The sequence below is a fragment of the Protopterus annectens genome, chromosome 8.part0 (genome assembly GCF_019279795.1).
Source record: "Protopterus annectens isolate FY-2018-M chromosome 8.part0, PAN1.0, whole genome shotgun sequence".
Taxonomy (NCBI): domain Eukaryota; kingdom Metazoa; phylum Chordata; order Ceratodontiformes; family Protopteridae; genus Protopterus; species Protopterus annectens.
Genome location: NC_056741.1, coordinates 563,309,444 through 563,336,645, shown reverse-complemented (window position 1 = coordinate 563,336,645; position 27,202 = coordinate 563,309,444).

Sequence of the window (27,202 nt, the reverse complement as noted above, 5' to 3'; positions counted from 1 at the left end):
CAGTGCTCAATGCTACTTTTGTCTTCTTTTCTTGGACCACTATATCCAGTTTCCGAGCATCTATCTTTTGAACTGTTGCTAGTGGATGATCCATTGTGATGTAGACGTCATTATTTTCTATGATGCTTTGTGGCTGATGTTTCCAGTGTTTTTTAGCCACTTCAGTACCATAATGTTTGCACAATCCCCAGTGCAACAGTCTTGCCACATTATTATGCCTTTCAGTATACAGTCCTTCTGCCATTAGTATTTCATAACCAGCAACAAGGTATGTAACTGTTTCCAGTTCTGTTTTACAAAACCAACATTTGTATGTTTCTCCCACGTGTTCAATGAACTTTATAAACAAACTTGTATGTAGCCTACTATCTTGTGCCACCAATATTAACCGTTCATCTCTTGGTTTAAATTTGCTTCTCCTTAACCATTCCCGCATTCATTCCTGATCAACATGAGGTTCTTCCAGAAATATCTATCATCTGGGTAGGTTGTCTGGTGAGTCCGTAGTACTTTTTGAAAACCCAAACATTCCCAGAGGTAGTGGTTTCTAAATGTCCTATACAACTGAATAAGGTTCCCCGCAAATACTTATATGATGCATTGTACAAGTTCAGATATTTTAGTATTTCATAATATCAAATCCATGGATGCCCTTGGTATATTTCAGTTGTATTATTTCCAATTTACTTATGCTTGTTTTCTTATAAGGTTTCCGTACTGTTCTTCCATACTTGGTTCTAATGTAAGTTACAAACGTTTTCATCATTTATGATTTCCTAGACTTTATAAATCTAGTTATTAATAGAAATGATAATCTGAAGCAAATGTAACTGAAGTAATCAATATTATAACAGAGGTAAAATGACTAGATGTAGGATCTTTAGAAAAGGAAATGAGCAAATTACATAGAATTAAATGGAACTTGTGGGAAAAATACACATAGAATACTGTTCAGGAGGAGGAGTGAGTTTAAGGGAAGGTATAAATTCAACAAGTTACATAATGTTGGAGTGAATGACAATTGTTAGAAAGAAAGAAAGAAAGAAAGAAAGAAAGAAAGAAAGAAAGAAAGAAAAAAAAGCATATGGATAATGCATATAAATGAAAAATGCCAATATGGTTTGTTTTCTTTTCTATTAATTTATGTGTGTCTATGTCTTAACTGATAATTTAATAAAGGTGCTAAAACACAGTATTATGACATTATTTTGCAAGATTTTAAACAATTCAGCTGGAATTCTAATACTTCATACAGCCTTTTTATTGCTAAGGGGCCATTTAACTTCACTATCTGGGATATCTGACACTAATCAACGAACATACCATCCCATATATCAGTGATATTAACATGTTTCTCATATAGTTCTTATACATAATCCTGCCAACTCTACATAATATATTCTGTTTCTGTAATGTTCTTCCTATCTTTGACCTTTACTGTCTCAATTTTACACAGAAATTTCCCTTAACAGGGATAGTTGTCTTATAAAAGTTGCTTGTCTTTCCCATTCTATTATCTTCTTCCAGTTTTCTATTCACTATTCATTTAAATATGGCTTGTTATCTCATTTAGATATTCCCTGGACCAATGCATTCAATTTAACATAATTTTCACTGCCTTTAGTTCTTCTTTCCTTGGTCACCTCTTTCACCTCCAAACCAAAGAAGAATAAATGAGGGTCAGACAGCCAAAGTAAAGCAATACAACAATTCATCTGTTATACTATCTAGACTTCTTCAGGTCTTTTGTGCCATAGTAACAAACATATGTAAATAGCAAACAGTAATAGTCACATGTAACCCAACCTGTCACCTCCACAGATATTTCATTTTAACAATTGTCTTTCTATTTGGAATAATTTTAATGCCACCCCTGAACATCATCAGAAATTCCTATCTATAGTTCTTCAACCACTCTAGCTACCAGACCTAAACCCTTAAAGTTGTTTTTCACTTCCACTACATATTTATATGGAATACTGCTGAGTTTGTATCTAGCTGGTCAGGAGGCTTTTCTATTTTTTTTAACTGGATTCTACATTTTGCAATGAACAGCTTGTTGTCCATGCCACAGTCAGCCCCAGGTCTTGTTTTTTGCTGACTACATAGAGATCTTCTATCACTAAAAAGTATCTTGTCAAACTCACTTCAAGCTTGATCGTCTGGTGATATCCATATATAAAGGTATTCTAGGCTGTCAGCAAATCAATTTCAATTATCTTGGAGAATTTTCCTACTTTTTCCCTGTGTCCCTCTTCATTTTGCGCACCAAGACCAAACCTGCCTGATCCATTTTTTATGGCTGCCAACTTTAGCATTCCATTCCAATCACCAGGATGAAAGTAATATATATTTGGTGTTATATCCTGAAGACAATGCAGATCATCATAAATCTGGCCAACTTCCTCCTTTTCAGCAACTTTAGTTGGGGTATTAACTTGTATCAGTGTAATGTTGAACAGATTGCCTTGGCATCTGAGATATTTCTATCATTTTAAGGAAAATAATTGAGCAATGATTTTAACACTTTTGTTGACTATAAGGGCAACTTCATTTTTTACTGTAAGATTGTTGTTCATGGTAGAAATACCGGTGATTATCTTATTAAATAATGATCAATTTCAGTGCATTTTATTTAAATAATTCCCAAGATGTTGATAATTATTCTTTTTATGTCCTCTTTAACCACATCAAGTTTACATTGGTTCATAGTTTATTCATTCCAAGTTCCAGTAGTATATGGTTTTTACAATATACAACTTTCCCTTCATCTCCAAGCACCTCAGCAGATGGTTAGTCTTTTAGTTTAATTCATCTCTTTTATAACCTCTAGCACTACTCATACTTATCTTCTGTTCTTCCTCTTCCTCATTGGTCTGCTGGGCACCATCATACCTGAGGGTCTCACTCTAATGACATTTCATCATGTCCTTATTGCTTTTGTCCATAAGGATTTTGACAAACAGCTTTCAAGATGGCTATACCCTGATCAGCAGCTTAATTTCACCTCTCCCAGTGTGAAAAAAGAAACTGAGAAATAAGAGATAGTAATTCTGCCATCTTTTTTGAGTAATTCTGCCATCTTGAGTAAAATTAAGTTACTCAATAGTAACTACACTGCCTGGGCAATATCAAAGAAGTAATTTAGAGAGCCTGAAAGAAAATCACCTTGAAAAGGTGAATAAAAAACAGTAACTGGGAAGAATCCTGCACCTCAGCAAAAAGCAGTTCAGGCTTCGACGTTGGTGCAATCAATGGCTTCCAGTAATTTAGAGGAAAAATAGAAATTAAATGTACTCAGAGCTGATTAAAATAAACAAAACATTGAAAGTGTATATCAACCCAAATAATAAAAAGCTGGAAAAAATTAAAGAAGCGTTAACTAGCTATTCAGATAAACTGATAAAACTACAAAAATCCAAGGAGTAAATGAAGAATAGGCTATCTGAGTATGAGACTTCTCAAGAAGAGCTGTTTCAAAAAATGGTAGACTTAGAAGGCAGTGCTTGCAGAGAAAACCTGAGATTTTCTTTTGTAAGAGAGAAACTAGAAAGAAAAGACTGTATTAATTCTGTAAAACCACAAATAAGCAACTGGACTGGTACTCTACAGCAGGATTTATTAATGGAAAGGGCACATCAAGTGTATGCTCCAAACCTGGCTATGAGAAAGCAGACAAGACTTATATTAGTAAAGATCCAATCATACCATCAGATTCAAGAGTTTATCCTAACAAAATAGTGGCAGAAGAAATGAGTATTAAAATTAGAGGCTACAGAGAATTTGTGGAAAAAATGACTATTCACTGTACACCAGGCAGAAGAGATGCAAATTTATCCCAGTAATCAGGGAATGTCAATAGGCAGATGTGAGACTCAAGCTGCTGGATTAAACACATTAGAGTATTTTCTACTGGAGGATTAAAGTTATTTTTTGTTGATGCAGATCAGGCTAAGGGGGAAATACAAAAGTTTATCCAATAAAAAGTGAGCAATCAAACAGAAGGGGGGCTACTTCTCATTCTTCTGACAATAAAACTCATAGAGAGACTTTTCCAGCAAAACATTTCCCAATTTTCTAAAGGAAAATTCTTAAGAGACAGACAAAAAGCACAGGAGCTGACTAGAAGGATCAGGAGTAACTTAGACTTGAACCAGAGTCTGGTGTTGGGAGATGGAGATGAACAGGTAGAAGACTAGCAACACAAAATTAATGAATAAAAGTGAGATTATAAAGCATCAGTCACAATTGTGAAATGTGGCTTTGCAAGAAAAAGTGTCTGAGAAAGCTTGAACTTGTGCTAATTTTGTTAAACTTGTGGGTGAACTGTAAGTGCACATCCCACTTTGTCATTAAAATTTAGAAGACAATAAAAGGAAAACAACTGCAAGTAAAACAATTTTTGTTCTTAATAGTGCTTGTATAAAACATTGCATTATATAAACTGCATGTTATGTAGTAAAGCAGTTTTGTGTAGCATGTAGTCAGATGTGCTTTAAATGTGGGGCAAGGGTGAGACTTTTCAGTGATTGTTGTATGTGGTAAAGATATTAAAGTAAACAAGTATTTTTGTTTAGCCTTAAGAAATATATGTTTTGCATTGTAAAAAGAGAAGAAAGGGGGGACAAAAGCAAGTTTAAGTTAATATGCTGTAATCTTGGGCTGCTGGAGTGGGGGTGAGGTGTAAATGTGCATGGATTATATACTACGCATACAACCAAAACAAATAAGATGAGTCGAACCCAGGCTGCATTCATAAAACATTGGACCCTTTATTATAAGTTCAGAACATAAGCACTTTCGCAGTCAACCTGACTGCTTCTTCAGATGTATAAAACCTTCTTAAAACTACCAATTTATATAAGAACATCAATTAAGATTTCAATTAAAACCTCCGTACACTTAATAAGCCAACACTCAATAAGAACAACATAGAAACATAAACTAGTTATAATATCTGAATCTCTATCTCAAAAGTGGTTGTGCTTTTAATAGTGGTTTTATTGGGACTTTGTCATTCAACCCTGAACTAAAATTAGCTCTCAACTGAACAATCCATTTACTTTCAAGATGTTCAGTAGTATTACGTATATCCCAACCTCTTAAACTAACATCAATTTTACCTATAACTAAAAATCTGAATTTATGTAATATTGAAGTCTTCTTAACATGTTTGGATAAAGCATTGCTTCCTATCTTATTGTTAATACTGTATAATGTTCCCACATATGGCCCTTTAAAAATCTATCTGTTTTACCTACATAGCATTTGTGGCGCAGAACACAGTGGACCAAATATACTAAGTGTATACTTTTGCAGGAAGCACCTACATTAAAGGTATACCATCTCCTCTAGTCTGGGTGCCAAAAGGCCCCAGAACTTTCAATATAAGTGCAATAACTGCATTTATTACAAAGTCTGGTAGTCATTCTACCATTATCCATACCATTTCTATTGAAGTTACAACCAGTAAGATTTTTAGGATAGCATAGCATTTGCTTAACAGGCCTTTTATTTTTATACACAAAATTAGGAACATCACCTATTATCTTCTTAAGGTCTAAATTAGTTGTCAAAATAGACCAATGTTTTTTGATTATATCAGTAATCTCACCTATATTCCTGGAAAAGGAAACTGGAACCCTTCATTTAACATTGCTACTTTGCTTCTGTCTGGTCATAAGCAGATTAGCAGAAAAATATGGTCTACCTTCCTCTGTTCTACTCTTAATGATTCGACCAAGTGTATTATGTACCATATGTTTACTATATCCTCTAGCCATAAACTTCTCCCCCAAATCTTTTAATTCTATTAAAAAATTCTCATCACTAGCATTAACCCTAGATACCCTCAAACCGTGACATTCTATAACATTTTTAAATATATGGTGAGGACGCATGCTACTTCGATGTAAGAGACTACTCCTATAGCATGGCTTTCTATATAACTGGGTATCTATCTTCCCATTGTGTTGACCCCTGATCAAGACATCAAGAAAACTGATCTCTCTATCAGAATAACTAACAGAAAACTTTGAAAAAACAGTGCTATTGTTGATGTAACTAACAAAGTCCTCTAACTTTTGTCTAGTCCCTCTTCAAATCATGAAGAGGTCATCCACAGACCGTCACTAAAGACACTCTTCAAGATATGATTCAACTGCCAAATCAACATAATAAGATTGGCATAGCTATTTGCATATGATGTTCCCATAACTACAGCATCTTTCTGTACATAATAGCATTTGTTAAACAAAAAAAATTGTTTTCTAATATCAATTGAACTAAAATATATAATAAATCTGCCTTTTCATTACTGAAATTAACTGTGCCTTTTAAATATTGTGTCATCTACTCTAAACCTATACAATTAGGAATAACTGTAAATAGTGACTGAACATCCAACGTGACAAGATGCTATTTATTTACTATAAACTTGCCATTTGTAAAATTGAAAAGATCATACAAAAATTGTCTACAGTTTTGCAAAATATGCCCATTAGACTCAATAAGACTTCTTAAAATTTTCTCTACATATATTGACATGGCCTCTGTGCACCAATTTTCTCCAGATACTATGGGTCATGGAGGTGGATACACAGGATCTTTATGTAACTTAGGTAGGCCTTGTATAATTGGTATGGTAGGCTTTTCTATATATAGAAAATCATATAGCTGTTTGTTTATCAGTTTGGCCAAAAGCAGTTACTTAATCCTTTTCTTCACTACATCTATCATTATACAGACTTGAAACCTATTAACCAGCTTGTTAATACCTCTCATCAGACATGTTTTCCATTTCTAAAACATACCAATCTATATCTAATATAACAATTAGCCCACCCTTATCAGCAGGTTTTATTACTATTGTGTTATCTTCCATTAAATCAGACAAGGCCTTCTGTTCTTTAACTGAAATGTTATTAAAACCTTTCTTATTCATATTATTATAAAAATACTTATAAATCCCATCTATACACATTTTTTTAGTTCTTTCATGTATTTTAGTTCTACTGACATTAAAAAACAATGTTTTTTGTTTAACAAATGCTATGTACAGAAAGATGGCATAGCTATGGGCACATCATGTGCAAATAGCTACACCAATCTTATTATGTTGATTTGGGAGTTGAATCATATCTTCAAGGGTGGCTTTAGTGACAATGTTATATTTTATAGAAGGTTTGTGGATGACCTCTTCATGATTTGGAGAGAGACTAGGCAAAAGTTACAGGACTTTGTTACTTACATCAACAATAGTACTTTTTTTTTAAGTTTTCTGTTAGTTATTCTGATAGAGAGATCAGTTTTCTTGATGTCTTGATCAGGGTTCAACACAATGGGAAGATAGGTACCCTGTTATATAGGAAGCCATGCTATAGGAATAGTCTGTTACATCGAAGCAGCATGCACCCTCATCATATAGTTAAAATGTTTTATAAGGTCAGGGTTTGAGGGTATCTCGAGTTAATGTTAGTGATGAGAATTTTTTAAATGAAATAAAAGAGTTGGGAGAGAAGTTTATGGCTAGAGGATATAGTAAACATATGGTATATATTATATTAAGAGTAGAAATGGAGGAAGGTAGACCATATTTTTCTGCTAATCCACTTATGACCAGACAGAAGCAAAGTAGCAATGTTAAATGTGGGGTTCCAGTTTTCTTTTCCAGGAATATAAGTGGGATTACTGATATAATAAAAAAAAATTGGTCTATTTTGATAACTAATTTAGACCTTACGAAGATAACAGGTGATGTTCCTAATTTTGTGCATAAAAATAAAACGCCTCTTAAGCAAATGCTGTGCTATCCTAAAAATCTTACTGGTTGTAACTTCAATAGAAGCGGTATAGATAATGGTAGAATGACTACCAGACCTTGTAATAATTGCAATTACTGCACTTATATTGATAGTTCTGGGGCCTTTTGGCACCCAGATCAGAGGAGATGGTATACCTTTAATGTAGATGCTTCCTGCGATAGTATGCTATAGTATACACATAGTATATTTAGTCCACTGTGTTGTGTGCCACAAAGTCTATGTAGGTAAAACAGATAGATTTTTTTAAAGGATTGTATGTGGGAACATTTATACAGTATTAACAATAAGATTGCAAGCAATGCTTTATCCAAACATGTTATGGAGACCTCAATATTACATTAATTCAAGTTTTTAGTTATGGGTAAAATTGATGTTAGTTTAAGAGGTGGGGATATATGTAATGCTACTGAACAACTTGAAAGTAAATGGATTGTTAGGTTGAAGGCTGATTTTGGTTCAGGGTTGAATGACAAAGTCCCAATAAAACCACTATTAAAAGCACAGCCACTTTTGAGATAGAGATTCAGATATTATAACTAGTTTATTTATGTTTCTATGTTGTTCTTGTTGAGTGTTGTCTCTTTAAGTGCTTTGAGGTTTTAATTGAAAACTTAATTGATGTTCTTATATAAATTTATAGTTTTAAGAAGGTTTTATACATCTGAAGAAGCAGGTTGACTGCAAAAGTGCTTATGTTCTGAATTTATAATAAAGGGTCTTATTTGTTATGAACACAGCCTGGGTTCAACTCATCTTGTTTGTTTTGGTTGGATTCTACTGTTTTTTATACCTGGTGAGACATTTGCTCAGCACATTTTGGTCCTTCTTTGTTTATACACATATAATATGCATAGTTAAGATGTTTTCTCTTATGTTGCATAGGTGAGTGTCTGGATTAATGTCATTGGCTTAATCTAAAAAAAAAAGCAAGTGTTCATGATACATGGTACATGATCCATACTGTTTTGGAATGTAAATGACCTTACAGGTACAGACAAGAAATTAAGAGTATTGAATTATATTAAGAAATGCAAAGTGCAAATACCAATGCTGCAGGTGACGCATTTGGAAAGAAATGAGCATGTGAACTTGATAAGGAAAGGATTTAAAGATGGATATTCAGCAGACTATCATGGACAAAGGAAAATTAGCATAATGTTACTAATTGCTAGTGGAGCTCTAATAGTGATAGAGGAGAAAAAGCCATAATTATGGCAGATTTGTTGTAGTAAGGGGCTACTGGCAAGGAAGGAGAATTACTCTGTATGTATTAATAGTTCACTAAAAGCTTCCATTATGGAGCTTAAGAAATCTTTGAGTGAAATAATCAGTTTTCAGCAGGGTATATTACTTATAGGTGGGGACTGGAACTTCGACTTGCAACACTGAGGATGTATCTGGGGACCTAGAAAGGAAAATATAACAAAAGATGGTAGATTTCTGAAGAACTTTATGTAAATATTTGCTATGGAAGATGTGAATTCAGATGTAGGAACTTAAAGAGAATTTACATATTATCCCCCAAGGTACAAAAACTTGGTTAGACTACATATAAATTAAATTTTACAGGAACATGTGCATTTAATTAAAAGCTTTAACAAACATCTAATAAATGTATTTATTTATTTATTTTATTTTATATTTGTTTACTGGGGACCGGGCAAAAATTGCCCATTTTCAGCAGAGGCCCAGGGAGAAAAGCTCCACGTAACACTTCATAATACAAGAAATATTAAGACATTCCATACAATGTTGTTCAATCTAACCATGTTCCAATAACCATATTACAGATCATGCACCAATAAAAAATAAGATAAAAATGCAGGGTAATGAAGTAAAATGAGACACTAGCACTTTTGCATCTATCTGTTAAAAAGAGAAAAATTTTAGAAGTGGGTACTAGAAATTGTTGTTGTTGTGTCTTTCGGCTATTCCCGGTTAGGGGTCGCCACAGTGGAACTCCGGTCTGCTAAAATTATTCAAGCATTATTAGAGAAATTAGAGGTTTCTTCAGGAGTTATAGCTAGTGAGTGGGATACAATGAAAATTAAGTTTAAAATAGGGGAAACATAAAAACAAAAGATATGGTTAAAAAGTAAGGAATATTTTAGCAAAGGTTAAAATATTGCAGAATAAGGGAAATCTCACAGAACAAGAAGAGACACAACTGCAGAGTGCTGAGGAGAAAATAAGGGAGTATCTGAATAATATGTACAAACATTGAAAGACTGCTGTTAAGCAACTGTTTTTGATAATAACTGCAGAGAATAACAACTTTTAGCACAACAACTTCTACAACAGAAAACAGAAAGTGTTGTTACCAAAGTTAGGGAGTCTATAACAAGAAAAATAACCAGCAAACCTCTAAAAGTATTAGAGATATTTCTAAAAATGTATATAAAGTAGATAAATGCAGAAATCAAGAAAGAGCAGAAATGGAAATATGTATGGAAGACTTAAATACTCCAAAGTTAGAGGTAGATGAGTCTCAATAATTAACAGTTTAGATAGGAGGAGATGGGGTCAAAATGGTGATGTATAATCAATCTGCATGAACGTGTCCAGAAACAGATTGTATTCCTGTGGAAGTTTGGAAGTTAGTAGGTAAGAAAATGATAAAGATCTGAAAGGTTTTGTTTAACACTATTGTAAAAGTAGGGGAAACACCAACATCTTAGAAGAAAGCTGTGGTGACTGTAATACATAAAGTTGGCAAAGACCCATCAGACCCAGCTTCATATAGCCTCATTTCAATTTTAAACCTTGAGTATAAAGTGTTTATGCCTATACTAGGTAAAAGAATGGCAAATGTGTTGCCAAAATTGACAGCTATGGATCAATGTGGTTTTGTGAAGGGAAGGCAAATATTTGACAACATTACCAGAACAATTTTCATCCAGAGGGAAGCAGAATATAAGAAAATACTGCTGTTGTTGGTGAGTCTTGATGCAGAGAAAGCACTTGACAGAGTAAGCTGGAATTTTATGAGCAGAGCAAAGGAAGTGCTTCCATTCCCTGATACAATAATAATGATAATAGGGAGGATATATGAAGGATCAGAGGCAAGAATTAAAGTAGGAGGATTCCTCTCCGAAAAGTTGTGTCTGAACAGAGGAACCCAGTAGGGGTGTCCTCTCTCCCTTTGCTATTTGCTTTATATTTAGAGCCATTGGCAAGAAAAGAAGGAACTCAGAAATTCAAGGATATGGTTAGTACCTGCAAAATCCAGAAAAAGGGCATCCCACTGTGGAATATTTTGAGACAGTTTTAAGTCTTTTCAGTGTATAAAATTAATGAAAACAAAACAAATGCTATAGCAGTAAATTATGTACTCACACATGAATTGGTTAACAATACCCATACTTATGGGGACACAAGAAGATGAGGTATTTAGGAGAATGGATTAGAAATATTTATTTTAAGTTGCTAACGATATGTGGGAAGAAACTAAGCAAAATATAATACAAAAAAACTGAGAAACTAGAAGCTCCCTTTTATAGATATAGATAGTAAGATGCAAGCAGTGAGAATGTTTTCAGTACATTTAGTTTAATATACAGGCCAGGCATATGTTTCAACTAAAAGAGAAGATATGGAAAATAATCAATAAACAGTTGAAGGAATTTATTTGGGAGGGAAGAGGGTAAGGGTTAAGTGGAAAAAGTTGATCCTTCCAGTAGAACAGGTAGTTTAGGATTACTTGATTTGAAGGGATATTTTAGAGATACACACTTAAGGATTGCATACATAACGCAAGCAGGAAGTTATAATTCAAGGCGGAAAGGAATTTTGATGGAGTGGGTGGAAATTCAAGAAATAATGAGACAGTGGGATTTTGGGTACAGATCCCTAAGGAAAACAGCAGCATACATACAGAATATTATATTTATAAAATAGCAGACAGTTTTCTAAGACCTAAGCCAACACAAGAATAGAGAAAGGAGATTTTGTCATTAGGGATGACTATAAGTAGGGGAAGAGAGAATAGACAAGAGGGGGCTTGAATTTACTGGAGAAAACTGACAAAGGAACCAAAATATTGGGAGAAAATAACTAGAGGGGGAAAGGTAACAGAATGTGATTAGGCCAAAAGACATGTGAATTGCAGACTACAAACTGCCTTCCCTACCTGGGGTTAATGTCAGAGTGCAGGAAAAGAAAAAGTGGAATTTTATCAAAAGCTCTGCTCTGTCAGAATTTTTAGATGAATCTAGAACAGAAGCTGCTGTTAAAAATGGGATCATTAGTAGGGCAAATAAAATCCATCCATCCATCCACAACTCCTTTTTCCCATTTTTGCACATGAGATCTGGGTGTCATCTCAACAATGACAATCATCTAGGGCCAAGGGTCACACTGCCAGATGGCTAGCCCTGCCATAGTCGTATTTTCATACCACAAACTCACACCAATGGGCAATTTAGAGTGCCCAATCCACCTAGTGGATAGAAAATATTGCACAATAACTATAAGAGTCAATCAGATGAGGTTAGAAAAGATTAAGAAGAGAGATTGGATAAGCAAAGTTTACAAGGGAAGAATGGGAGGACATATCTATGGCACCCAAGCTCCTAGTAGGCTAACTGTCCTTGTGAGCTATTATAAGCCTAGCCAATTATGCTCCACGTGAGAATCAAACCGTGCACTTTGTGTTTGTAAGGTAAACACCTTAATCATTATTCCAACCTCCCAAGCATGCAACCAAGGCTAGAAGGTTTAGGTCTTTTGCCTGGAAGTGTTTGCATAAGTATTTTATACCCCAAGCAGACTCCAAAGAAGTTTTCCTCAGGTAGATGGCAAATGTTGTAGGTGTGATGAGGGAGAAAGAGGTAACTGGTGACATATGTTTTGGGACTGTAATAAGTTGGCAGATTTTAAAAATTCCCTACAAAGTACTCTGCATACTTCTCAACCTCTCGGAGCAGGAAATCTGGACAGAGTAATAAATAATGGGAAACAAGGATCCAAAAATGGGGACAATATTTAAATATTGCTCTTACAACCTTATAAAGTTGATAGAATAACAGGTTTTGCATTGACATGAATTTTCTGAAGGTTATGTAGTCTGAGCTTAAATGTCTGTCATTATTTTCTGACTTTAAAACTCAATGATTTGCCAGTGATTTGCCAGAAAAACACAATTTTATGAGAGGCAGACTAAAAACATAAAGCAAAAAATCTGGACATTCTGCAAAAATCTGGACAGTTGAGAGGTATGGTACTATGTCAGAAATATTAGGTGAGCAAATGGGTGTAACTAAGAAAATAATACTTTTGAGCAGGGATGTAGGATCTGAATTGTCTAGACATAGTAAGGCCTAGTTAAGCTTACATCTGTTAGCTGATAGAAAGGACATTACTAGAAAATGTAAATCAAAGTCTAAACCAAATGTATTTGAAGTATTAAATGTTGTAACAGAGATAAAAGAACTGGAAGTTGGATCTTTAAAAAAGAGAAGGAGCAAATTACATGGAAACAAATGGAAACTGTGGGAACAATACATGTAGGATAATGTCCTGCAGGATGACTGAGTTTTAGGGGAAGACAGGAATTAAGTAATTTATGTAATGTTGGAGTGATGATAGTTATAAAAAAAGAACATATGTGATGTATAATGTGTGCGACTGGAAACGTTTTAATATGTTTAGTATTAGAGTGGATTGATATTAACTTCACCACTGGTCTGTAGTTAGTCTAATTTCTCTGCCATGACCTGCCAATTTAAGGTGACCCTATGCTTCTCCAAGATACATAGGATTCTTCAACATGATGAGGTATGGTCTACAAGGGAATGCTGTCCTTTAATCTACTCAGTTCTTATGCTTTCTTGTTTCTGGTGTCCTCTTCTAATATCAACAACCTTTTGTACCTTCTTCATTATCTTCCTTAAGCTTTCTTAGATTTCTTCAGAGGAGTAGCTGGTTCAACCAGTGGCATGTGCCAGTACTATTTACCAGCACCCCACTCTCTTCACTGTAATAAGTTGATCACTACATTGTAAGATGCACCCAGCTCTTCCATTGAAAAGCAAAAAAGCAAAACACTGGATGTTCCTTCTACTGGCACACCAACCAGGTGGCCAGATGTACAGCACATCTCCACCTCCCACCTTCCCCAGACATTAAACACTCATTTCTGTGATCTGCCTCCAACCCTCCTTCAGGATAGTTAATTAAAAAATACTTCCTTCTTTTAAACTGTAGCAAACTGTTTGCTACAAATGTAGCAATTTGCTACAGTTTATACCCTGCCTTCAAGGAACACTACGGTCCTCATGTTTCAGTTTTAAAAAGAAATAACATTTCTTCTTTTTAAACATCTCTCAAGCATCTCAAGCATCTGGGAAATAGAAAAAAAAAATTAAGCTTATTTCCTGCCTTTCTTGTTAAGTGGTACAGACTATTTGTAGGCTTCTGAGCCCCCAAGCCCTTCTGTGTTTGAGGGAAGCCTTCTAGCTTGTTTTTTTTTTCTTGTAACTAGCCAGTTTTCTAGTTTCAGCACTCAAATCTGTTTCTTTGATCTCAGCACTTGTTCAGAAAAAAAAAAAAAAAAAAAATTTCATCTGCTTTTACTGTACTTGTGTTTTACCTACTTCTTTTTACTTTTGCATCATCTTAAAATACTCAATTGTATTTATTACTGCTTGGTGTAACTCATTCTAAGCCTTTTGGTTTAAACACTTGGGCTTCGGACCAGTTAGTTGTTTTGCACTGAGAGGTTTGTGGTCTGCACTGTTGTGGCAGAACAGGTAGCTTACATCCTTCTAGGTTGAGAACTGCTGATTGAGGGCTCAGTGTCTGTTATTCTAAAAGTGTATTCATTCTGGTTTAAGCACTTGGGCTTTCAAGCCAGTTATTTTACATTAAGAGGGTTCGTGGTCTGCACTCTTGTGGGAGGAGAGGCTGGACTCTGCCCTTCTGAGCTGGGAATTTCTGGTTAAAGGCTTATAGTGCATGCATATCTGAACTGTTTCTTACTGAAGTTGGTGCGCCTTGTTTGCTGTGGCATAGACTGGATTCGGGCCTGCTGGATCTAGCTTTGTTTGTGTAACTTGAGCACTAATCCAGACATTCTCTAAAGTATTCAATGGTATTTATTACTGCTTGGTTGTAACTTGATTAAAGTGTAGCTATCATTCAAGTCTTTTGGATTAAGCACTTGGGCTTCAGACCAGTTGTTTTACATTAGGAAGGTTTGTGGCAAGCACTGTGGTGGCAGGACAGGTAGCTTTCATCCTTCTAAGTTGGGAACTGCTGATTGAGAGCCCAGTGTCCAAGTGTATTAGTTCTGGTTTAGGCACTTGGGCTTCAGGCCAGTTATTTTACATTAAGAAGGTTCGTGGTCTGCACTCTTGTGGGAGAAGAGGCTGGACTCTGCCCTTCTGAGCTGGGAATTTTCTGGTTAAAGGTTTATAGTGCCTGAATATTTGAACTGTATCTTACTGAAATTGGTTCACCTTGTTTGCTCTAGCATAGACTAGATCCAGGCCTACTGAATCTAGCTTTGTTTATATACTTGTTGTTTGTTTGCTTATTATTTCCCTGGAAGCTAATTCACCTAATACGCAACTTCTCAGCTTCTGTGGATCACTAGTGATATCTGCATTGCTTACTGTACTTATTTCCTTGTTTCACTTGAAAGAAAGTTACTGTTTGTCGTTTTGCATTTAGTTACTTGTATCACATTGCACTCAAGTTACCTGGCACTTGCTCACTAAAGCAATTATATAAGTCAGCACTAAAAATTAAAAGCACTACACCCTCACTCCCCACTGGCCCTTGTTTTCAATTAAGGATTTCCCAATATTATTCTAGCATGTCCAAAGGTCAGTTGTCAATCTCCTCTCCGGTCCAGCTGGTGAATCTGGGAATCTTGAGGCAATGTTATAACTGCCTCATGTACACAGACAACCCTCTCCTCCTCCCACATAACACAAATACTTGCGAGAGATGCAGCTATTTAGCCAAACTGGAGGCTGAGCTCTCTCATCTCAGGACTGGCAAGACCAGACAGGAGGAGAAGGCAACTACACACACCACAAAACCAGCCTCACATAATGCTACCACTCCACTGAATCAAACACATAAACACACAAAGACATACTCGGAGGCTCTGAGTAAAAATTTACCTAAACAGCAGAGGCCTCCAAAGCAGACACCCAAACAACTGCTACCTCAAGACACCCCACAAGCAACACATAAACCACAAAAGCAGTGTGCAAAGCAGTCACAGCCCTTAAGGCCAAATACAACACCAAACATACTTGTCATAGGTGACTCCATAGTCAGACACACTGACGTCCCACTCACCAGGCTGAACAAGGAGAGGGTCACAGTAAGCTGCCTATCGGGCGCTAGAATCCGCCACATAACACAAGCACTCGGGTCACTCCACAGCAAGTACAAATATGACACAGTCATTGTCCATGCTAGTGTGAACGACCTGAGACGTACCTCCCTGGACTGCATGAAAAGAGACATAGAGGAGCTCTCTGATTATGTAGCCCAGGCAGGTATGACCCTAACCCTGAGCAGTATCCTTCCTTCACCAAGAATGATGCCACAATATAGAGACAAGATGATCAGCTTTAACAATTGGCTTAATGTCTGGTGTCATTCAAAGGGGATCCAGTGTCTGTCTGCCTGGGATGACATGCTTGACAAGCCACGCTGCTTCGCAAGGGACGGCTTGCACCTGTCACCCCTGGGATTCCGGATATTGGCTAAGGCTCTTGCCACCCCATAGTGCCTTTTTTAGGCAAGGCTCAAATTCTAAACCTACCACCCTAGAAAACAAAAATGGGAAGAAATTGAGGGTAATGCTGCTCAATGCCAGAAGTCTAAATCTCAAAATGCACGCACTCGAGGCCCTTCTCAGTATGGAGAACATCGATGTCTGTGCTGTAACTGAAACCTGGTTCAAGGCTCCTGAGAGCACCCCGGCACTATTAGGTTTTACCTCGTATCATGCGTTCCGGCCCCAAAACCCGGACCACTCCACAAAAGGAGGGGGTGTATCCATATTCATAAAGGATACTCACACCTCCAGGTTGGTGGCAACGCATGAAGCTTCGGAAACCATCCAGGTGCAACTAACAATAGGCAAAACTGCTCTACAAATTGTAGCATGCTACAGGCCACCCTCTCAAACTCAGGAACCCCACACAGCCTTCCTGAAGACACTGGAGGGTATAAATGTATCTCCAAACACCATCATATTGGGTGACTTCAACTACCCGAATATAGACTGGGAACATTACTCAAGCCCTAACTTTCTAGCCCAACGGTTCCTGGAGTTCATAAATTCAAATGCCATGGAACAGCTAGTCACTGTTCCCACGAGAGGAGAAAATATACTAGATCTCATTGTCACAAACATGGGGACAAAATGCTCCACACTGGAAGTATATCCCTCATTGGTGAGATCTGATCATAAACTAATCTCACTGGAAATCCACATCCCCCCCCCCCCCAAACAAAAAAGACCATAGTGAAGAACTTCTCTAAATCAAACTTCACACTACTCAAGACTGGTGTGGTATCCTTCAAGGCCCCTGAGTCAGAGGAAACCACAACCCAAGCTGCGGAAGCCCTTACAAATGCCTTCTATGAACACCTCCAGGACTGCATGGATCAGGCAATCCCAAATAAAACCAAGACTCTTTCCACAAAGGGCAAACGTCCAGTCTGGTGGACCCCAGCCATTAACAAACTTTACAATAAGAGGAGAAAGCTATTACATGATAGAACAAAATCCATGAAAGGAAGTCACCCCTGATCATTATTAGTAAAAAAATACGAGCACTCATAAAATCAACTAAGGCCAATTTTGAGAGAAAAATTGCCATGGATTCAAAGGACAATCATAAGGCCTTTTTCAGCTATGTTAGGAACCTGGGTGGAAACTCACAGATATGCTCAGAATTAGTCCAAAATGATACAAAAATCACTGAACCCACAGACATTGCCAACATACTGGCAGACAGGTTCAGTGCAAACTTCACCCCTCTCCCCTAAAGGAGAGATAACTATCCCAGCCGAGTGTAGCCTCCCGGACATCTCAAATGCGCAGGTGAAAGCTGCTCTCTCTAAAGCTAAAAACACAGCATCAATGGGACCGGATGGTGTCCCCGGCTGTGTGCTACACGAGCTAAATGAGGAATTAAACCCGCACATAAGGCAGCTGTTTAATCTCAGCCTTACCACAGGATACGTGCCCAAGGAGTGGCGTGCGGCAACTGTGGTCCCATTCCACAAAGGTGGCGCCTCACGGACCCTGGTAATTACCGCCCCATAAGCTTAACAAGTCTAGTCTGCAAAGCTATGGAGAGGATCATAATGGAGCTCATAAACAAAGATATAGGGGACTTGCAGACATTGGACCCGACCCAGTTTGGCTTTGTCAAGGGAAGATCATGCCTTTTGAACTTGGTCGACTTCTTGAAATAGTCACCAAGGCCATTGATGAGGAAAGGCAGTCCATACAGCCTACCTTGACCTTGCAAAGGCTTTCGACACAATACCCCACTCGGGTATTGTAGAAAAACTTACCAGCTTAAATGTAAACCCATATGTCACAAGATGGGTTGCAAACTGGCTTAAGGACAGAACCCACAGGGTTAGAGTTGCTGGCGCTGTGTCAGACTCCAAGCCGGTCACAAGTGGTGTCCCACAGGGCTCGGTCCTTGGCCCCTATTGTTTGGCATCTACTTCTCAGAAGTACAGGCCAACATGGGAGGACTTTGGCTGACAAAGTTTGCAGATGACTGCAAACTGGGCGCCATAGTGGAAAGTGCATCGGACACGGATATCCTTCAGAAGGGACTCACGGAAACAGATAGCTGGTGCCAGAGCCATGGCCTGAAGTTAAACGCCAAAAATGTATAGTCATACCCTTCGGGAAAAACAAGGTAACCCCAAGCTACCATATAGGTGGCAATCCACTAAGCACAGAAGAGGTTATCAGGGACCTGGGGACCCAGGTTGACAGTGGCCTTTCTTTTGACACTCACATTGCTAAAGTGGTTAGAAAGACCTTCTACATTGCCCACCTGATCATGAAGGGATTCACATCCAGATCTAGTGAGGTCATTGTTCCCTGTACTCTTCACTTATCAGACCAATGATCGAGTACAATGCCCCATTCGGGATGTATCTCACCCGACATCTGCAGCAATTGGAGAGACCCCAAAAGTTCCTCACCAAAAGGATAAAGGGACTCCAAAATCTGTCATATGCTGCCAGATTGAAGAAACTCCAGCTCTATTCAGTCGCATACCGTCTGCTCAGAGGTGACATGTGCCTGACATACAAGGCCATGTCCAACCCGGAATTAATGGACATGCTCCACCTCAAAAATCCAAATCCACCAAAACCACTAGAGCAAGCGACTTAAACCTTAGCACGGATATAAATAGGACGTGCTGGAGGGATAGATTTATCACTCAGAGACTCCCTATGCTGTGGAATAAAATCCCGGTCCATGTGAGGCAGAGCACCTCGCTGACTCTGTTCAAGAGAAATCTAGACCTGTGGATGGGAGATCGTAGGTTTACCCCGGGAATCATCTCTGGGTCACTGCTGGACAGAGGCACAACAAACTAATGGGCACAGTATTTTTTCATATAAGGGGTGGCGTAAGCCACAATAATTTGGGCTAGGCTTATAAATGCCTTAGGGCAGATAGCCTAGTATAAACCTATGAACCTATGAACCTATGAAACTGTAGCAAACTGCTTACTACAAATGTAGCAAACAGTTACTACAGTTTATATCCTGCCTGCATGGAGTGTTACAGCGCTCAGTTTTAATTTAAAAATATATATTTTTTTTATTTTTAAACTAAAGCAAACTGTTTGCTACACTGTAGCAAGCAGTTGTTAAATTTTTGACCACACACAGAGTACTACAACACTCAGGCTTGACTGCAAATGCAATATTGACTTAAAAGCTTTTATTGCATTAAAGAGAGATCAACACCCCTCAAACACTCTGCACCTAAGGCAGTTGCCCCTCTAGCCCTACACTAGTAACATTACTGGGTTTCTACTGTATGTTTCCTTTGTGACCTCTACTCAAAAGCAGGATACTGAACACGGGATTAATTAACAATTGTATAGGTGCCAAGCTATGTCTACACAATGTAAGCATGTTAGTGTGATGAGCCGCAGTGCTAATCAAATATGCATGCTGTTCATCATGCCTTCACATTTGCGAGCATCTTTTCATGGCCATCAACAGTGTTCATGTCCATGGAAAGGTGCTAGCAAGCATGAGCACAGCATGTAAACAAAACTGCTTGCATATAGGCAATGCTCACATATGAGCATGCACTGTAGCCCAGGCATATAAAGGGCAAGTACAGCGAAAGAACACAGAATGAGGGGAAGTGAATAGGGGAACAGGTGCACTAAACTACGTTATACTGAATAATTAATGTTGACGGGGAAATGTTTAAGGTGTTCTCATATCCTGCAGCCAAATGTGAGGAAAGTGTTTAAGAATCATTTCTGTCATAAATTCTGCAATAATGATGTAATGATAATTAATGTCAGTGGCAATCCCACAGTTATGCACATAAAGAAACAGACGTGCTAATAAAGGATGTGATAGGGGCATAAAGCAGCAGTGTAACAAAAGGGAGTGAAAATGTGATACACATGTTAATTAAATGTGATACACATGTTAATTAAATGTGATACACATGTTAATTAAATGCTGAACTGAGATAACAGTTAGCAAGGACAGAAGATACTTTATGGGATGAATACTATCCTATAAGGTGTATGGATGCCCTACCTGGTAGGAAAAGACCTGAAAATGTGACCCACTGAGTGTGCCATAACTATTGCCTGTGTGTAAACCACTGCTGTCTAACAGACAGATGTTACCAGATTCAAGCCTTTGCCTATTATACAAGGCTCTCTCTAGACCTCTATATTAGCTGCATATGCCATGTCAGAAAGTGATGGATGCAATGACAAATAAATTAACTGAATGTGTGCATTAAGACAAGAAGTATGAATATAATATGAACAGTCTGATTTATTCACAATGCTAGAAAGGAGCTACCAATGTTATTGTTCACACAACAGTGAGCATTACATTATTAATGTTTCTTTGACAAGGAAGCTGTTTCCATCATGTATGACACACACACTGACCAAGAACTGTATCACAGTCTATCTATGTAGTTATGCTATACAAGCCAGTACTCAATGCATGTGCCACAGGAGCACTCATAGCATGACATGCCCCACATAAACAATTCACTGCCATATAATCACAACCTGTGACAATATAGCATTGTCCAACATAAAATGGATATAAATAACTGATATAATTGTGTTTATGTAACATCAGCACATTCATATAATGTTGCCCATGTCGGGAATTGAACAGCAAGCTATGTGGCTCCACTATTAACATGTGGATAAACCGGGTCTACTTCTATTCGCTGACAGCCCATTTCACTGAAACCCATTTGGTCGACAGCTCATTTCATTGACAAAAGTATTCAAGGCAAAAACCTGGGATTTGCCCCCCTCCCCACTGTTGTGCGACTGTGGAGTTGTTATATATAGTTGGGGTGGTGTCGGGGGGCACAGCCCCCCACTTTGAAGGGGTGTGGGGGGTGCAGCCCCCCACCTAGAATGTTTGTCAATGAAATGAGCTGTCGACCAAATGGGTTTCAGTGAAATGGGCTGTCAGCGAATAGAAGTAGACCCGGATAAACCACATGCACCACAGAGGAAGCCTTAATGCTATTATGAAAATACACCTATGCTAACGTATTACATCAGATGTATGTGTGGTAAACAATCTCTAAGATGAAAGGGATGGTGGAGGCCTCTCACACTGTATATGGGCACAGTATAACTGTGGTGGATCCCATTCGTGCATTACAGTATAAGGCCCAACAATGCTAACAGGCACTGAATGTGGATGTTAAACACATGAGCATTTGACAACAGAAAATACATGATATTGTACTGAATGAATGCACCATGGTAGAACTGTCACTACAATTGTGAAATATGTCACTATGAGAAGGCATTAAATCATGTTATTGTTGCAAGGGATCTGTCTGCCTGCAATTGCTGTAGTAAGTCAACAGCAAACAACATGTTGTCTCATTCCCTTGTGCTGGAGAATAACACTTCCTAGATGTGTTATGCAAGGAAAATGTAATCATATGTTATAATTACTCTGAATAAAAACATTACTGTGTTACAAATTGTCATAGATTTTAGTAAGAGGGATCAACATCTATAAGTGTACAAAGCAAATGTGTTGATAACAATGTTAGCAACATGTACAGTCACAATTAGACTTACACACTGTAGTCTGAGCAGTAATGGATGGAGTTGAGCTAAACACCCGAGATTAGTACCTGAACTGCAAGCACCATATGACATGTAGAGGTACAACTGAGACAGTGCACAGTTAAATGGATGACATAACTACTGTGTATTAGCTAAATGTTTATACTAAAAACTGTTCAAAGTGCACAATAATACTGTACAGCTACACATCATACATGTCTTTAAAGAATAGTATACATAGTATGAGGGTGAAAGACTCACTCACAGCTGGCTTCAAACATGCTATGTATGTATTTACACAATGTACAAAGCACAGTATCAAAGTCATGCAACACAGGAAAATTTGCATTTCAAATGTCAGATACTGCTGATATGGTAGCATTATATATCATTCTGTGGCCAAAAAGTTAATTTCCCTGGGGATGCTAGGATTTGCTAGAGTCACAGAGTGCCACTGTAAATTCATCTCATAAAGGTGGCTGTCAGGTGGCCAACACTATATGACAGTAATCCCACTCATACTATGGAAACAGTAATGGAATTGAACCACCTATCTATCCACTCACACCATCCATACAGCACATTATCAGCAGCCAGCACCGCCGGAGAACAGTGAATACAAATGAGACGTACAGTACCAGTGAAGTAATGACATCAATGCTGTATTGCCAAGTAAATGTATATGGTAACATTATTTTTACAGCCATCTGGGGTTGTACAAGTTGACACTATTAAATGTGTGTAAATAAATTATGAAATAATTTATAGTCACACGTGTAGAAGCTAAGCACAGCTGTATTCAAATACAAAGCATCACAGCAGAAGTCTGACATTTAAACAGTGAAAGTTCACTTGCGAAAGAATGACCTCATCAGCGTGTTGAACTAGGAGTTAATGCAGACAATATAATGATGTAATTGTGTGCTTTTACTGATGCCAGACAAAATATTTGCCATTTAAAAAATGGAAAGAATTTCCCCCTACCCCACTTAAATGTTTGCATCACTTTCCCCACTAAAAACATTAAATGGATATTTTTCCAATCCATGACACTCTTATTTGAAGCAATAATTTACACATTTCTGGACAGAGCATTGCCTAAAAAGCAATGGTTTCTTTAAGTAATGTCTAGAAAACTGTAATCACTAGTAATCACTAGATTACAAACAGTATGCATAGCTACACCCTTGTGTTGCAAAGAACATGTGGATGTGATAGGTGGGCTTAGGGGATGGTGGAGTCATGTAGCAGTTTAAAACACTTATCCACAGTAGAAGTTGACTGAGTCCATGTTCAATTAACTGTAGACTCCCTCACTCACAGACACACACACACACACACACACACACACACACACACACACACACACACACACACACACACACACACACACATAAAATCCTTCCGGTTGGATATTGAACCTCCTTTTTATGTAGTTACACAACTTATAGTGTACTCTATTAGCTGCAAGCAGCAGAGGACAAGTCTGATTCTTAAGATGAGACAATGCACTTTTGCCAGGATGACCTCATTGGTGTGTTTCATAGAGAATATTTCCATAAAATTGTGAAAAAGGAGCTGTGAGCACATTTAAATGCATTTGCTTCAGGGGAAAGTGGATACAGCAACAAGCATTATATATACACATACACACACTCTCAAATTGCCCATGGTGAGCATCAAACCTCATACCTGTATAGTTGTACAGTCTAGAAAGCACTGCATTAGTTACAAGTGCCATAGGAAAAGTCTAACTCTTAAGGGCAGAGAGTTCACTTTTGTCACGATGACCTCATCATTGTGTTTCAGAGAGGATGTTTCTGTAAAAATTGCAATAAGGGAGCTGCGTGCACATTTAAATGCATTATGTTTAGACAAAGTGGATACAACAGCAAGTATTACACATACAAACACAGACACACACAAACTTCCCAAGTGGAGCTCAAACCTCCCATGTGGAGTATCGAATCTCCTTACTATATGGTTAGACAATCTAGAAAGCACTATATTAATTGGAAGCACCACAGGAGAAGTCTGGTTTTGAAGGGTAGAGAGTGCACTTTTGTCAGGATGACCTTATCAGTGTGTTTCATTTCATCCAAAAATGGGATAAGAGAGCTGCATGAATAATTAAATGTAATCATCTATGGAGAATTGGATACAGCAACAACTGTTACACATGCATACAACTCTTCCATGTTGGGCATTGAACCTTCTACCTATCTAGGTTACACAATCAAGAGACCACTGCATTAATTGCAAGTGCAACAGGAAAAGTCTGACTTTTAAGGGGTGAGACTGCACTTTTGTTAGGATGGCCTAATCAGTGTGTCTCATAGTGGATGTTTCTGTAAAAATTGGGATAAGGGAGCTGTGTGAGAATAGTTAAATGTATTCTTCACACAGAAAGTGGATACAACGATACAGCGACAAGTGTTACACACAGCATCACATACACACACAGACACAAGTCTTACATGTTGGGCATTGAATTTCCTATCTATTTAGTTGCACAAGCTGGAGAGCATGGTCTTAGTCACAAGCGTCACAGGAGAAGACTGCATTGCTAATGTGAAATAGGACATTTTAATATTTGTAAACTCTAATATTTGGAAGCAGTGGTACTGTGCATCACAGGTTGGGAAGCAAATGCATATGTGTTCACAGGACAATGTAACATCACTATGATTGTCACATGAGATGACATAGTTCTCTGCTGAAATGTACATACTGTCCTTAATGTGCATTGTGTTGCTGTGAGGGCAACTGGTATTTTCAACATAACAGAATGACATACATTTTGAATGTTGCACACCAGTGGATTACCAGTCAAACATTCTTGTGCTATGTTGGGATGTTTGTACACTTGTGTTGTCTCATACTTGTACTATGTACATTGCCAAGACAAACATGCAAGTCATACCTTGGACAGTGCACTGCAGAATGACAGTGATGGATTCTGTGAGAAAAGGTTAACATAACATGTAACACAGTGCAAGTGTAATCACAGTAGAGCAAACATATTTTAAACTAATGAATTAAGTGAGTCAACATCATTCTGAATTCAATATCACCTTTGGACAAAGTAATACAGACATACAAATGTTGTACAACATAAAACCATAATTATTTGATTTTGTTTTTTTTATTGTACACTTTGAGTGCAGTACTGCTAAGATGAATTACACTGCTGATGCAAAAATGTTAGCATATGCATAATCATATTTTGAAGTAATGAATTTAGAATGGAAATTGTCATGAATGTATGTTGCTCTGCACTGACTTCCATGTAAACATGCGTACAACACAGGTTTCAAAATAGGTATCAGGTATATCAGTATAGTGGCAGGACAATGATGTGTTAAGCAAAGCTGAACCCAACATTTACATCCGCAGGAGTCAGACAATACATCCTGAAATATTTTTCATCCATATGAATTTGAACATTTACAGCATGCCAAGAAAAACATGTGCGTGAGTATCAGCTAAGCTGATAATCAGTCATAGTTGTCATAGTTACTATTTGTCAGCAGATTTCAGCAAACGTGAAGGTATGAATTCATCTTAATTACCCTCTTGAACACCATAATTTGTACATCCAACTCATCTTCTTGTTTAAAAGTACATTAAACTGACTAAACAGAGCTAAGCATAGCACCACAAAGTGTAACAGAGTAATGCAGTTGAAGGCAATCAAATCTCATAAGCTGAGTACTTTCATTTAGCCTAGTTGCAGTTGTTGCCCAGTGCCAGACATCTTACAAATACAAAGGTGAAAGATTAATGATACAGAACAGAGAAGATATATCAGCAGGGTGAGATTGAGGCAAGGACAAAGTAGATGACAGAAGACTAGCAATGGCTCACAACAATATGTAGCCAACAAGTACACATAAATTACTGTAACCAAAACAGTAACGATTAGTTAATGGCTGGATTAGAATTCTTGAAATTATTCAAAACTGTTTCTCAACATGTGAGCATTAGTCAATCATGCCACAGAGGAATTACTACTTCACAGCATTAAACAGCACAATTTAAGCACAGTGACAACTTAATGAAGCAGAAAGGGTGAATAAAGAGACAGACAGATGCAGAGAGGAATAGCAACAATATGTTTTGTGGGACATGTAGGAGTATCGGAATGATGTTTTAGTCTTACTTATTAAATCACCATTAATCTGTCATGCTCTGTATGATAAAGTGCTTGCTATACGTACAAATAAGGGATAAGAGAGCTCAGTAAGCATGAATACTTAACCAGGATAAGGTAGGCTAAATAAGTGTCCATGTTGGGGCTGCAATGTTCTTGAAAATGATGTCTTGCTGCACTATTCCAATGGTACATTAACAAAATTTTTATATGAAAGAAATATAGACATTTGCAGTTAAACATATGATAACAATATGAAATGACCTGAAGTAATAAATTGACATGCAGCTGTAGTTGAACCCATGACACTAGACAAAGACATCAGACTACAAACAGGGTATTTATCTCAATGCGCCACATAGGAAATTCTAATTTAATGCATCCAGCAGCCTAAGAACTGTTACATTAACTGTTCCACAGTACTGCCTTTACTCTGCATTCCCATAGTGCTGTGGATTAAAGCATAGTTGTGCAAATGTAAATAGATCACTGCAAATTAATTGGAAATCTTCATCTTTTGCAATACAAGATTAAACTGTGTTCATTGTTACTCAGTATTGCTGCACTATGCCAACCTCGTTGCAAATCTGGAGGACATAAAGTGCAAGCTTTTGTCATAGGCCACTTTTGGCAAACATATCTCACTGCTACGATATTAGAAACATCAGCTTTTATTTTCTTATGACGGATAGTAAATATGCATTCTAATTTAATAATTTGAATTACCATAATTTAATTCTTCCTGACATATTTCTCTTAATAGTTTATAAATACGTATCCAGTAATAACACATGATTCTGGTTACCGAACCCACATACAGTTAATCTGGTGATCTCATTGCCTAACGCAAGCAGAAACAATTACTGGAGAAGGCATGCATGCTTCAGATGAAGGCTGAGGAA